Consider the following 16,740-nt stretch of genomic DNA (forward strand, 5'->3'; position numbering starts at 1 on the left):
TGACATTATCCTATCCAGACCAACCCCAAGTCTTCTAACACAGGTCCAAGTCCTGGGAGTTCTTCCTAACACCTTTCTTCCCAGAGATTTAGTTCTCCATAGTGGGGGCTCTACCTCATTGCAACGAGCAAGAAATACAACTTGTATGATGATATGCATATTCCTGGTGGTCACTGGATGGAGAACATTGACACATGGAACACCTAAAACAGTTTTGCTTGAAGAATTTTTCATAAGATCCCATTTAAAAATACTGAACTATATTCTTGCAGAGTTTTCTGGGAGCGCCCAATAAATAAAGTTATAATGACTGAAAAAACACTTTATAGATTTTGATTTTCAATTGCATGTTACAGAAGAATCATGAAGGGCACAAGAAGATGAAAGGCATTTGATGAAAGACATTAGCAACTCAATCTAAGATAGACAGCACTCTGCTTCCAAAAAACCAGAGAATAATGTCAGTATTTCTACTATACTAACAAGGGATTATTTTCTAGAAATGTAGTTGTAGTAGCAGTGCATTTTTATTAAAACCTGAAGGTGGCAGTAAGTTCCTACAAGACTTGGGTGCTTAGTTTAAATTTGTATTTTTTCTTCTAATTATTCAAAATCCTATAGTGAGGCTGCAGTTGCATTTAATTCTATTTCATACTAATTAAAGGATATTCAGGAAGAAGATAAAGTCTAAGCAAGGATTATATTGTTATTACTGTTTTCTAACTGAAAAGAATTCACCATGTAAAAGGCTTAGGAACATTGCAACTGATTATATGCTTTAGGGTTACTATAGAGATAAAGTATATAATCAAACAAAAGGAAGCATTAGAACTTTTAATATAGATCAAAGTGGTTTAAAGGGATGTGGCAATAAATAGACATTTGTCTATTAAATTAATAATGCTTTTGTTGGCTTTTCCCTATACTTCCCCAATTTTATCCTTAATATTCTTCAAATAGAATATTGTATGCTTGTGTTTTTACCCAAAGATCTGCTAATAATCAATAGAATATTTAGAGTGTTATTAATCAGTACTGGCCTAACTAATAATTTAATATTGAAAAATTTACACACAGCAAGTTAGTAAATATAAATTCATTGTGCAAAATGAATTGTTTCACTGATTTTGTAATCAAAAGCTCGAGATAGTTTCATAGTTGCTTCTCTTAGGGTATAAACCTTGGCCTTAGTCCATTGAGTTATGTCTACAGTTATAGTGAGCTTTTAGTGACTTCAGTGTCCTAATTTTGAAACCATAGCATTTCTATAATTTCTAGATAAAGTTTAAAATAAGCAGGTGTTACATGTATTATTGCCTAATAATCCACAATTTCACAGAATAAAAATAATTAATTTCGTTGTGTTAGAAAAATGATGCTTATTTTAAATATCTTCCTATTATGTTGATGTGGGAATAATTAACAATTTAGAACTTATTAGTATGGGCGACCTTAATTTTATTAAACTCGATTTTAAACCCAGGGTCAAACTATTAATCACAGTAAACACAAATTTAATTTTCATAATTCCATAGAAATTGTTTATTTCTGTATGGTCATTTTTTAAGGAAGTTAGAAATTTTGCATAATGATTAAAAGGGGATAGTCGTGTTTTTTTTTGTTTTTGACTAGAGAAAATGTGAAGTTAGAAGCATTAACGTATGGCATATTTTTTTCAGAAGTATACCTGTGTATAATATAAAATTTCTAAAACATTTATTTTAATGTAACAATTATTCTTAATAAATATAAATAGTCCATTTTATTTTCAATTAGTGTCTGGATTTGTTGCTAATACTTGAAAAACATATAGTAAAAAAGGGACATCTTTTAACTGTTGATCTGTAAAGTTTAGAGCTATTTAAAGTTATGGTGCTTGAGTTTTATTTTCATTTGGAGAAGATAAAGATAAACTTAAATATAACTACCTATGTGGGAAGACCAACTTAAAATTTAAGATGTACTCAGGAAATCTGCATATTTTGTGATTATTGACTGGTGGTGGTTAATACTGGCTGCCAGCAGAGGGCACTTTGAGTTTTCTGTGTTAGAATTCCAAGACACTGATAACCTAAGAGTCTAGACTATTTGTCATCAAATTGTTTTTCTCAGAATGAAGACATTTGTAGCATTTCTTTATTCCCTATGATTTCCTATCTCAATTTACACACTCAAAGACTGTCTGGTAAGGCATGGGAAAACCATCTTAAAAAAATCAGCAGCAATTCAACTGACAGCTTGAACGTGTGCGTAAGATATGGTCCTGTGTGGTAAAACGGAGGGAGGCAGGAAATTCCCTCAGTTTTTTCTCCTCAGACCTTTTAAACTCTATTATCACTGTTAGAAGGTCTCTCCTACAGATCAATATAGTGCCCAGAAATAAAAGCATGTAGTTTTAAAGCAGACTACTTTAGTCAATAAGAAAGTGAATACCAAATGGAAAAAATATGAAGCACAAGAGGGAACCAGTGCCAAGGTAGCCCCTGGATCACCCAAGGCATGTTTTTCAAGTCTTTTGACTGGAACATGTGTCCTAATACATACATGCATATGCACACACAAATCTAAAATAAAAGTAATCTGAAATATTACTGACCCATGTAATGTGTGATAGAGGTATACATAATTTTTAAATGCTTAAAAATATAGAAAATAAGTTCTAATAGGGTATTTTAAGAAACTTGACAAACTTGATTTGGAAATGTATATGGAAGAATAAAAGACTAAGAATAGCCAAGACACCAAACAAGTATATGGTAAGGGGATATTTCCTTACTAGATTCTAGAATTGTAATTAAGATGTAGTAATTAGGGCCTCCCCAGTGGCGCAGCGGTTGAGCACTGGGCTCCGAAGCTCTGCAGCGTGGGTTTGATCCCGGACCCCTGGGGAGGGTCCCACATAGCACGCAGACCTCTCCTGTGGCGCCCGCTGCTCCCCTCAGCAGTGTATTTCATCAGTCTGCCTGCTCTGCTCTCCTCTCTGGCTCTGGTGAATTCTCTCATCCTCCCGTGCTTCTGACTGTATCCAGTGCTTGTATAAATAAATAAATAAATATATAAAAAAAAGATGTAGTAATTAAAACAGTGGGTTCTTGGCATAGCAAGCGATTATGAAAACAGTGGGGCAGAATAGAGAGTTCAGAAGCACATTATTCACATTTGTGCATCTACTGAATCTACTGATTGAGAGGAAGGACTGAAGAATGGTGAGCAAAGAGGGGACTTTTCAGTAGTGGTTTTGGAAAAAGTTATCCACAAGGGAAAATAGGGAAATTGGAGAATTCTGGAGAAATGATAACAGCATTGTCATTTTTCAATCTCTCAGAGAAATGAGATAGCAAAGCTAAAAATTCCAAATCAAACCTCCAAACCATCAGTCAGAAAACACAAGCACTGTCTGTGTAAGATGGAAAAAAAGAGACAAACCTTCACCAGGCTGACCAGTATTCAGTGGAAAGCAATGTGGCCCAATTTGAGAAGAGCAGCTGGGACTTGCAGAGGTTTTGTTCTCTCTAATAGTGAGGAAAAAGGACTGAGAGAGAGATCTAGCCCTATGAGCTCTCAGAATGTACCTGTCAAGGGCCTTTTTGGGTCAGAGCCCCACAATGAGGAGAAACTTCTGGGAATGGAATAAAAATTGAGCAGGTAGAGATACTAGAGATGAAGGAAAGAGAAAGTTCAGATTTAAAGTGGAGTATGGTTACAGAAACAAGGAAAGCTCAGAAAACAAGTCACCATATTACTGAGCACCCCACAAAATAACTGGAGGGAACTCTACAAGTATAGAGATCTGCACCTTGTTTATTCCAGCTCTCCAGGATAACCACTTTTTTTTTTTTTTTTAAAAAAAATTATTTATATAAGCACTGGGAACAGTCAGAAGCGTGAGGGTGAAAGAATTCACCAGAGCCAGAGCGGGGAACAGAACAGGCAGGCAGACTGATGAAATATATTGCTGAGGGGAGCAGTAGGCAGGGCAGGAGAGGTCTGTCACGCCACGCTGGTGGCCGGGGACTGAACTAGCGCTGCAGAGGCTGTGGGCAGCCTTGCAGCCCAGAGCTCAACTGCTGAGCCACCAGGGGAGGCCCCAGGATAACCAATTTTAGCATGAAAATTACTATAAAGTATCAAGGTCAAATCCCCTATAAAGTATAAGAAAAACAGAAAGGTAGACTAGCAATACTATGCTACAAAGATTTGGTTGTAACAGATCACCATTAGGTGATCTATTTCAAAAAACAATGAAAAGATATTAAGAAAATGTTACAAGACATGGAAGAACAAAATAAATCATAATTGGAAAAACTCAGAAATGTGAACTCAGCAATAATAAATAAGAAGAAACCTCATTCAAAAGTGAAGACTAAACTAGAAGAAATATAAGAGTGATATATGTTTCTCTATTGTTGTTAATAACACTGGAAATCCAACTTTCCTATTTCAGTCTTGCCAGAGACAGCTGTCCATCCTTATCTACCACAGATACCTTGAGCACCACAGAATTTGCTGCATCATTACCTATATGGCAGGGTAATGATGTACCACAGCCCAAATCTGTGGCAGCCCTCTCCCTTGTTCTGGATGCCAGTCAAAACTGGCAGTGTTTGGAGTCACCTGACCAGTGGGTTAGATTCCCAGATATTGCACACTGTCTCCAAAATCTGAAATGGGCTGCTGTTCTCTGTGTCTCTTCTTAGTGCTAGGAGGTATAAGATGCGGTAAATTATTCTTTACCTTGGATAGTAAATCGTTCTTGCCTTCTGTTGTCATATCTAGCCCTGCTGATATCATTATGAACAAAACCCATGCTACACTTTACCCTTAATAACCTTCTAAATTTTCTGCAATACTGCAGGTTTTAATAAAATTTTGTAGAGGTATAGTTTTAAATTATTGGTTGATTTGGCTATAAATAGCTGAACACAGTATCTTCCACAATTCTAGAACAATATACTTTTTGGCACTATGGTTTTTTTCTTAGGCCATGTCTTATGGTGTGACTGTGTATTAGTCATCATTTTCCAGAGAAACAGAACCATTTGAATTTCTATAGGAGGAGATTTACACTGAGAAATTGTCTCACAATCTGAGGTCATCAGTCTGAAGACCCAGACAATCCTGTGGCATAGTTCTAGTCCTAGTCCACGGGCCGAAGAACCAGCAGAAAGAATGGTTTTAGTCCTAGTCCAACGGCAGGAGAAAATCAATGCCCCAGCACAGGCAGGCAGGCAGAAAGCAAACCAAGCAAATTTCCTCTTTCCCTGCTCTTTCTTCTATTCAGGCCCTGAATGGACTGGAGGTTGCCACCCACATTGGGGAGGGCAATGTACTTTTCTGAGTTTGCTAATTCAAATGTTAATGTCACTTGAAAAATGTCTTCACAGACACACCCAGAAATAATGTTTAAGCTGAACACCCCTTTAGTTCAGTCAGGTTTATATTGAAGTTAATCATCACAGGCAAATCCCTGTCTTTTTTACTTTCTTTGACAAGGTTTGAATTATTTCTAAGTAACTTTTTAAATTTGGAAGTTTTATTTTATTTTATTTTTTTTGTTTTGGAAAGTTTTTTTTAATTTAAATATTTTATATAATTCTTACATCTTTTTTCATCTTTGCACAATGTATGCATTTTCATTTTGGTTACATACAATTGCACCCCCCCTTATTTTGACTCTAGTCCTTAAATTTGGAAGTTTTAAAGCTTCCATTTGTAAATGTATTATACTCACAATATGTTAAATAGTAATATGTTATGTTAATTTATCTGAGGTTTGTACATTTTAAAATATTTTTTAAGACATGTTATAAGTAATGCACATAGTTTCTTTTTAAAAATAAAGTGGTTTGAAATTTAAGATGGCTTATTAGAGTGAACTCTGTTCTTAATATTATTACTATTTATATCTCCAGTAAACACTGAATTTGAGCACCTTCTATAATTTATTTTCACTGTATTGTTTGTTTCTTCTAATAGTAAGCCATCCATTCAATGAAAATTTCTACAAGTTCTGTCATAGTGTTACAGTTGTCCTGCTAGAAAAATGTCATCCTTGTCCACTCTCACCACTGCTTTTCAATATAATACTGGAAGTCCTAGCCAGAGCAATAAGACAAGAGAAAGACATCCAAGGAATCCAAATAGGAAAAGAAGAAGTCAAACTATCACTATTTGCAGATGATATGATAATATACATAGAGAACCCCAAAATCTCCACAGAAAAACTAATTCAACTCATCAATCAATTCAGTAAAGTGGCAGGATACAAAATCAACACGCAAAAGTCAGTAGCCTTCCTATACACAAACAATAAATCTGAAGAAGAAGAAATCAAAAAAACCACCCCTTTTATTATCGAAACAAAAAAAATCAAATATTTGGGAATAAATCTAACAAAAGAGGTAAAGGACCTATACAAAGAAAACTATAAAACACTGTTAAAAGAAATAGAAGAAGACACAAAGAAATGGAAAGACATCCCCTGCTCATGGATTGGAAGAATAAACATTATTAAAATGGCCATCCTACCAAAAGCAATATACAGATTCAATGCTATTCCAATCAAAATCTCAATGTCATTCTTCAAAGAAATAGAACAATTATTGATGAAATTCATATGGAATCACCAAAAACCCCGAATAGCCAAAGCTCTACTGAAAAAAAAAGAAGGAAATGGAGGCATCACACTCCCAGACTTCAAACTATACTACAAAGCCATAATCATCAAACTGCATGGTATTGGAACAAGAACAGACATACAGACCAATGGAATCGAATAGAAAATCCAGAAATAAACCCACAGATTTATGGTCAACTAATCTTTGACAAAGGAGCAAAGACTATGCATTGGAGCAAAGAAAGTTTGTTCAATAAATGGTGCTGGGAAAACTGGGTCGCTACATGCAAAAGAATGAAGCTTGACCACTACCTCACACCATACACAAAAATCAACTCAAAATGGATTAAAGAACTAGACATAAGACCTGAAACCATAAAATACATAGAAGGAAATATAGGCGAAACACTACGGGATTTGCACATCAAAGACATCTTTACAGACACATCACCCAAAGCAGTGATAGTGAAGAGAAAGATAAACAGCTGGGACTACATCAAATTAAAGAGCTTCTGCACAGCAAAAGAGACAATAACAAAAACAAAGAGAAACCCCACCAACTGGGAGAACATTTTTGCACCCAACACTAATGATAAAGGACTGATCACAAAAATCTGCAAAGAGCTGATGAGACTCAGCAACAACAAAGAAAATAATCCAGTCAAAAAATGGGCAGAAGAGCTAAAAAGAAACTTCTCTGAAGAGGAAATGCAAATGGCCAACAGACATATGAAAAAATGTTCAACATCACTTGTAATCAGGGAAATGCAAATCAAATCAAAACTACCATGAGATACCATCTCACACCAGTGAGAATGGCACATATTAAAAAAACTAGCAACAACAAATGTTGGCGAGGATGTGGAGAAAAAGGAACTCTTGTGCACTGTTGGTGGGAGTGCAAACTGGTCCAACCACTATGGAGAGCTGTGTGGAGATTTCTGGACCTACTAAACATAGAGCTTCCATATGATCCAGCAATTCCACTCCTAGGTATTTACCCAAAGGACACAGAAACATCAATTCCAAAGAGCACCTGCACTCCTATGTTTATAGCAGCACTGTTTACAATAGCTAAGCTTTGGAAACAGCCCAAATGCCCAAAAATAGATGACTGGATCAAGAAGATGTGGTACATATATACCATGGAATATTACTCAGCATTCAAAAAAGATAAACACATGCAATTTGCAGCAACATGGATGGCACTGGAAGGGATCATGCTCAGCGAAATAAGCCAAAAAGAAAAAGAAAAATACCGGATGGTCTCACTCATAGCAGGAATCTAGAAAACTTAAATAAGGGACCAGGAAAATGAATATAGAAAGTGAAAATCAAAATCAAACAAAAACTATGAACCAGAGACACTTTTTGGGGGGTGGGGGGCGGGAGGGGAAGGATTGGGGTCAGAATGGGGCGTTTGCAATTGTATGGGGGAATATAAAAATAAAATTTAATATTAAAAAAAAAAAAAAAAAAAAAGAACTGGACATAAGTCCTGAAATAATAAAATATATAGAAGAAAATATAGGTAAAAACACTACAAGACATACATTTCAGGAACATTTTTAAAGACTCATCACCCAAAGCAAAGAAAGTCAAGGATAAGATAAAGACCTGGGATTACATCAAACTGAAAAGCTTCTGCACAGCAAAAGAAACATTAACCAAAGCAGAAAGACACCCCACTGATTAGGAAAAAATCTTTGCAGTCCAGTCAACTAATAAGGGACTGATCACAAAGATATACAAAGAACTCACAGACTCAACAAAAACAAACAATCCAGTCAAGAAATGAGCAGAAGAACTTAAAAGACATTTCTCCAAAGAGGAAATGCAAATGGCCAACAGGCATATGAAAAATGTTCAATATCCCTTATCATCTGGGAAATGCAAATTATTTTTTTTAAAGATTTATTTATTTATCTATACAAGCACTGGGCACAGTCAGAAGCACGGGAGGGTGAGAGAATTCACCAGAGCCAGAGCGGGGAGCAGAGCAGGCAGAAGGACAGAAGTACACTGCTGAGGGGATCAGCAGGTGGCAGGAGAGGTCTGCGCCATGTGGGACCCTCGCCCGCGGCTTAGGATCGAACTGGTGCTGCAGAGGCTGCGGGCAGCTTCGCAACCCAGCGCTCAACCGCTGCGCCACCAGGGTGGCCCAGAGAAATGCAAATTAAAACCACACTGAGATACCACCTTACACAAGTAAGAATGGCACATATCAAAAAAACAAGCAACAACAAATGTTGGTGAGGATGTGATGAAAAAGGAACTCTCCTACATTGCTGGTGGGAGTGTAAACTGGTCCAACCACTATGGAAAGCTGTCTGGAGGTTCCACAGCCTACAAAAAATGGAGCTACCATAGGACCCTGCAATTCCACTACTAGGGAATCTACTTAAAGGACACAAAAACACTGATTCAAAAGAACACCTGTACACCTATGATTCTTGCAGCACTATTTACAATAGGTAAAACCTGGAAACAACCCAAATGCCCAAAAATAGATGACTGGATCAAGAAGAAGTGGCATATATACACAATGGAATATCTTTCTGCAATCAAAAAAGATAAACTCATTCACAGCAACGTGGATGGAGCTAGAAGGAATTATGCTCAGTGAAATAAGCCAGAAGGAAGAAGAAAAATATCAGCTGGTTTCACTTATAGCAGGAATATAGGGGAACCCAATAAGACATTCAGTGTAAAAAAAATAGTAAGAGTACAAAACACAACAAAGCAAAAAACAGACAATTATAAATCAGAAACATACTGCGGAGAAGAGGAGAAGAGGATCAGAGGGAGGGAGGGAGGAGCACAGGGACTAAGGTGATGGTGCACGGGTGCATTGGTGAAGGAAACTCTATGGGGATTATAGCTGGGGGGGGCGGCGGAGGAGGAGCAAACATTGTTTAAAAAATGAACAATGATGTAAATTTTTTTAAAGTAATAAAAAAATAAAAAAAAAAAAAAAAAAGAAAAATGTCATCCTTCCTAACATCCCTTTTAAAAAGCACACAGAATGTTTCAAAGAATATGTTTTGAAAATCTTGAAAATCATAGTACTTAGGTTCATAGTGGAATAATACTTTCAGAGTTATCTTTATGAGTATGAATTATATTAATATAAATTTAAACTATAGAACATTCTATATTAATGTGATCCTATTGATGATCACATTCCAAAAAAAAAAAAATGCTGGTGAATAAATGATTGAATCACTGTTCCTTATCTAATGTCTACATTAATCACATCTGCTCCACTGTTTCACTCAGGCTACTCAGTTAGCTGTGGTAGTTTATTGTAACACATACATTTTTTTCCTAAGGATTATTGTTTTGCACTCTATTATTTTTTATTCTGCTGCGATGGTCAGTTTCCAAGATCACCCCCTTGGTGAATACCACCTGGTATTCACATCTTTGTGCAGTAATTTCTCATGTTGAATATGATTAAATGTAGCCAGCAGTATATTCCATAAATGATAAAATATAACTTCTGAGGATAGGTCATAAAAACCATAACATTATAGCTTTTACTTTGCTCTCTTTTGGATCACTCACTATGGGAAGTAAAAGTTATAGTATCACAAGGATAGTCAAATAGTCCGCATGTTGAAGAACTGAGAATTGCTGGAAGGAATAGGTCATCTTCCAAACTTGTGAGTGAGCTATCATTTCAAGACTGTTTTATAAATGAAATCATGTAGTATGTAATTTTTGGAATTGGCTTTTTTCGCTCAGCATAATTTTCTGGGGTGGGGTTACAACTTTTCCTGTAGTGTCTGATGGAGTAGAGTGGGTATTGTCTTTCCTGGTCATTTGGCTTGAGAGAGCAGGTTTTTGTTGGGGCTTTATTGCCTGTACCATTGACAATTATTTGCCAGCTCTTCAGTGCCAAGTCTGAGATACAACAAACAGAAAGAAAAAGCCAGGGAATTAACTGTGTTGTTCCTCAACTCCCAAGCCTTCTAACCAGCCTGCCTTCTTTTTCCACCTTACAGAGGCTTCTTAGGTTTGTTTTATATATGAAAGACAGGGTTTTCAGTTATACTTGGCAGGAGGAATAGGGAAAATCATATCTACTCCCTATTCCTGGAAGTGGAAGTCCCTAGAGTTGCCTTATAACTACATGAAAGGAAAATGCTAGTTTACAATGTAACATTATACTTTTTGTCTTTATGCCTTGAATATTTTCATGTAAGTATGGAACAGCTTTCTTCATTTGTTCAACTCTTGCAATGTAGTTAAAACATAATTTAGTTAAAGCAAATAGGAATTAAATGAACTCTGTGCAACCTCTGGTTGTTTTAATATTTATTTGGATAGATTGAAAGAAAGGATGAGAGACTGAAGGATTATGTCTCCTAAGGTATTTTTAGGAACATCACACTCAGCAAAATGTCTCTTCCACCACTGAATTCTAGCCACAAATTCTTAGAAAATGTATTTTCTATTTGATAAGTTTAATAATAACTCACTTGTGTAATACACAGTGGATAACAGACAGCTTCTACATTCCTTGGCATTGAGTTATGCTTCCTGCAGTCAATGACAACAAGCAGGTTTAGGGAAACTCAACAATGCAGTCCCTATACCTTTTCCTGATTTCGGGTGGTCTTCATCTCCATTGTGAGTGGTGCACAGACAGCAAAGGATCTTTGAGTTAGCACCGAGTCGAAATTGAGCCATGCTTTACACAGGATGCGGAGAAACATATGCCCAATTGTGTAATGGATTTTTGTTCCATCAGGATTTCCTACTTTGAATTAAAAAAAAAATCTAAACATGATAATTTCTCAGACCTTCAATGTTAGTGTTTTAATTAACTCTGTGGTTTCCAAAATGGAACTCCAGTGTTACACTAGATTGGGAGCTTTTGCCCATAGTAATTTGAGCTCCAATGTCTCCTCTCTTTCTTTTTCAGAATATGAACGATCTTTTTGGTTGTAATTTTCTTTGACCTTTTTATGCTTTCTATTCTTTAAATCTTTTCTATAAGAACATCTAAATATATTTAATCTTTGTATCCTTGTGCTAGACATAATGAGATTGATTATATCACAATCACTTAGTAGTAGTGACAATTACTTTTTCTTTTTCTTTTTTTTTAAAAGATTATTCATTTACACAAGAACCCGGGCTACAGACCAGATGCATGGGAGGGTAAGAGGATTCACCAGAGACAGAGCAGGGTACAGAACAGGCAGACTGACTAAATACACTGACTGCTGAGGGGAGCAGCGGGCGAGACGGGAGAGGTCTGCCACAACATGTGGGACCCTCGCCGGCTGGCCAGGATCGAACTGGTGTTGCAAAGGCTGTGAACAGCTTCACAGGCAGCGTTCAACTGCCTGTGCTACCAGGGGAGGCCCATGACAATTACTTTATCTATAGTGCTCTGTGCCCCAAGCTACCTTCTCTCAGTAATAACTGCAGAAGGAGCCAAAAAACAAACTGCCTGTATTTTATTTATTTTATTTATTTATTAAAGATTTATTTACTTATATACAAGCACTGGGGTACAAGCCAGAGGTGTGGGAGGGTGAGAGAGAATTCACCAGAGACAGAGCAAGGAGCAGAACAGGCAGAGGGACCAAAATATACTGGTGAGGGGAGCAGCGGGTGTGACAGGAGAGGTCTGCAGTGCCATGTGGATTTCTCCCTGGCTGGCTGGGAATCAAATCAGCACTGCAGAGGCTGCAGACAGCTTCACAGCCCTGTACTCAACCCGCTGCGCCACCGGGGAGGCCCCTGTGTTCTATTTAGAGTACTTTTAAGACTTTAGTTGCTGGCATCTGCCTTATTTCACCTACCTCACTTTCTTTTCCCTGTTTCTAACTCACATGATTACTTATTTGCCTTGATTATCAAGACCTGGTTACGCTTACAGAAAGTGGAACATCGATTTCTTTATTTTGAGTGTCTTGACTTTCTCTTGGCAATTGATATCTCAGATTCCCTTAGCAAATCTGAACTCTTTCCCAATCTCATGTCTACTCAAGAACGAAAGTATGGATTCCCCAGTGTCTCATTCTTAAACTCTACCTTGTTCTTTACCATCCACATTATATACAGGATCTTGCACCCTAGCTTACTTCTGGTCGTTACCCTTCCTCTCATAGTCACATGTGGCATCTGTGAAATGTAAACTCCTTCTTGCCAGGTGCTTAGTCCAATCCTCTCCAGACCTACATCTACACCTGGAAAATGTGACTTTCTACTTCCAAATGATCATGAAAGCCTGTCAGTCTGGTTTCCTAGAAATTTCTAAAACCTATTACCTCGCCATTAGTCAGGATTGCTTCAGTTATGAAGTACAGAAACACAATTCAATTTATTTTGCAAAAAAGGGAATTTCTTCTTCCTCATTGCTACAAATGTCTAGAGACTGAGTCAGTCAGAACCATCCATTCAAACAATATCATCAAGAACCTGCTTCTTAGCTCTGTTTCTCCCATGCAGCTTTCCTTTTTTAGCGAGTGGTTTATTTATTTATTTTTTTTATGGTAGGAAAGATGACCCTCTGTATCTTCAGGCTTCCACAGTGCTTATAGAACATGACCTCTGCTAAGGAAACTTGGGGGCTGAGGCAGGGTTGGGAAAGAGACTTTGACAGGATTTCAAATTTTTATCTTGTGCTACTGATTATGAGTGCATCAAAATAGCATTAGGAATTGTATTACAAAGTGAAAATTTAGTCCATCAACAGAGAGGAGTGAAGTGAAAATGATGTTTATTAGGCAGTGGGTGAGAAAAGTACGGTATACAGTATGTAATACCATTGAGGGGACAACCACACATAGAATTGTAAGGTGTCCTTTGGATGGAACAATATGGAGGTCAGTGATGAATTTGACAATATGGTTTTTTAGGACTAGTAGCCAGAAAGTAGGGTTGTAAAATGAAAGAGAAATGAAGAACTGAGTGGGGAGCATAAAGCGAAGGAGTTTGTAGGAGGGAAGATGTTAAAAGACTGGTGGGAAGAAGGTCTGAGAAAGAAAAGCAGTTTGAAGATGTAGGACAGAGTAAGATACTTGAGAAAGCATAAGAGGTCCTCTGAAATAGGAGGGGAGAGAAGATTCTTATGTAGGTATTCTCAGCTTTTCGAAAGTTCACCTTTGGCACCTCCTCACATTTACAAAAGCCCTACACTGGTACCTGTTTTCCTGCAGGTTAGGATTAGGTTATTTTAGGCTTATGTGCAGTTTGGTATGCTATGGTAGGATACATTTTGAGTATGGAAATACTCAAAGACCTTTCCATATTATTTAGTTATAGCTGCCACTTTGCTATGCCGTTTTATCTTATGAAAGTGTTCATAGAAATAGGGCAGGGTGACCTGTTAGGTTGGTGTTTATTGTTCTGCTAGCAGGCACTTGAAGGGATCTTTCTGATCACTTTTGTTTCTCTATAAAAACAGAAGTCTGATGGTTTCTGATTGTCTGCAGAGTGATCTGGTAGAGCTGGAGGGCAGGGAGAGGGTATGTGGGAAAATCCAGAGCTTTGAGGAGAACAGAGAAGATTTTATCTATGTTACAGAGAATAGGGAAGTATAGGAATAGGAAAGTAACACAACCAAAAAAAGTATAATTCTGTAGTTCTGTTTTAGTTCCGAGAGCCCATTTGAGGTTAATGTTTTTCAGATAAATGCCTAGAAGTGGAATTACTGGATCATATGGTAGTTCTATTTTTGATTTTTTTTTTTTTAGAAACCTCCATATTGTTTTCCATAGTGATTCACCAACAGTGCATCAGGATTCTCTTTTCTATACATCCTCACCAACACTTGTTAATTCTTGTCTTTTTGATAACTGCCATTCTAACAGGTGTGAAGTGCTATCTCATAGTAGTTTTTTAGATTTGCGTTTTCCTGGTGATTAGTGATGTTGACCATCTTTTCATGAACTGTTTTCCATTTGTACGTCTTCTTTGGAAAAATGTCTATTAAGATCCTTTGCCATTTTTTTGGCTTGCTATTTACTTATATGTGTTCTTCATACCATATCAGATATGATTTGCAAATATTTTCTTCTGTTGCATAGATTGCCTTTTTGTTTTGTTGATGTTTTTCTTGCTTGCAGAAGCATTTTAGTTTGATATAGTTCCACTTGCTTTCTCTTGTTTTTTTTGTCTTTGCTTTTAGTGTCGAAACCAAAAAGGTATTGCCAGGGGTAATGTCAAAGAGCTTAACTCCTATAATTTCTTCTAGCACTTTTATGGTTTTAGTTTCTTATGTTCAATTCTTCATAGATTTTGAGTTGATTTTATGTGTGATGTGAGATAGTGGCACAGCTTCATTGTTTTGCACATGGTTATCCAGTTTTCCTAGCACCGTTTAATGAAGAGGCTGTCCTTTTCCATTGTATATTCTTGACTCCTTTGTCATAAATTAATTGACCGTATAAACACAGGTTTATTTCTGGGCTCTCTAATCTGTTTGATTGAACTATGTGAAGTTGACTTAATTCTTAATACATAATAATTTTCCCTTAGGCTCCATAAAAGAAACTACTGATTTTATTAAATTTGCTGTAGTTCCTTAAGTTCTGGACTTGTATATATATGGAATTTTCTACTTCCAAAGGGTTAGTGTGAAATTTTTATGCATTATATATTGTGAGTTCAAATGCTGTATTTACTAGGGGGCCTGTGAGGTAGGGAGATGTTAAAAAGCTCTACTTTATGATTTCTAATTACTGATGTTTGAATTATTACCCAGCTAGCACCTTGGTGGTTTTGAGCATAGCTTCATTGCACAGTACTAAGTGGTATGAATACAATAGAAATGAAGAGGTTAATTTTCTTTTTGCAAAAAATGTTTTGGTAGAGTGTTAGAGAGTGGGTGGGATAATGGACATTTGGGCATTCTTGTATGCTTCATGTGGAGGCAAATATCATTATGGCCTATATGAAATGTTATTTGGCTATATCAAAAGCCTTAAATATGCACATACCCTTTGTTGCAGAAATACTGTGCTCAGAACGTCTCCTATGACAATAATGTAGACAAGAGGGCAAAGATATATGTATGTACATAGATATTTATTGCAACATTGTTTAGAATAGAAAAAAATGGAACAATGCAAAAATTAAATAACAGTGATTAGTACAGATTTTGATGTAGCCATATAATAGTTGGCATAATATGCGAGTATTTTGTAAAAACACAAGTGTGTGTATGTATGTGTATATACACACATAAGTGTCTATATATATAATTTATACTTGAAAATCTGTACAGGGTGTTAGTCAAGACAGTAGCAGGGGACAGATGGCATGCTCAAGTAATTTGAATGGAGTTCTATATAGGAAATATTTATCAGACATAAACAGGATACAGTAAAACAGTAAGAACTAGTACAGGGGCCTCCCCGGTGGCGCAGTGGTTGAGCGCTGGGTTGCGAAGCTGCCCGCAGCCTCTGCAGCGCCAGTTCGATCTCCGGCCGCAGGGATAGAGCCGCGGCCCACAGGGCGCGCAGACCCCTCCTGCCGCCCGCTGCTCCCCTCAGCAGTGTACTTCGGTCCTTCTGCCTGCTCTGCTCCCGGCTCTTGCTCTGGCGAATTCTGTCACCCTCTCGCGCTTGTGACTGTACCCAGTGCTTGTATAAATAAATAAATAAATCTTAAAAAAAAAAAAAAAGAAATAGTACAGAACCCGGAGCAGGTAAGCATGAGGAGGATTGAATGTTCTTGCCCCCTTTATGCCTGCCTGAAGGGGTTAGAGGAGGGGCTATTAGTAGGGAGAGCTACTATGTGCTGACAGCCTTTTGACAGGGTTTGTGGCTTTTTCTCACGGAATGTAGCTTTCCCACAGCAGCTCAACGCTGAGCTTGCTGGGCAGTGACCACGTTGGCTTTGCTTTCCTTTTTCCTCCTACTGTTACCATGTTCTTTCACTGAATGCAACCAGAATTCAGACTGCCTAGGGCTTCTGTGATGCAGTCTGTATAGGTCAGGCTCTTAAAGCACAGAGGAAGGTGGATACGATTGAGACAGATCCAGAAGGCAAAAGAAAAAATATCTAGCTGAATAGATGTACACCTACATGTTAATAGATGTTACCCCAGGCAGTGGGATTATGGGTTCATGTCCTTGTCTTTTCCTCCTAGCTCTTTGAAA

This window comes from Talpa occidentalis, unplaced genomic scaffold (genome assembly GCF_014898055.3).
Source record: "Talpa occidentalis isolate TD23 unplaced genomic scaffold, MPIMG_talOcc4v2.1 talOcc4.11, whole genome shotgun sequence".
NCBI lineage: Eukaryota > Metazoa > Chordata > Mammalia > Eulipotyphla > Talpidae > Talpa > Talpa occidentalis.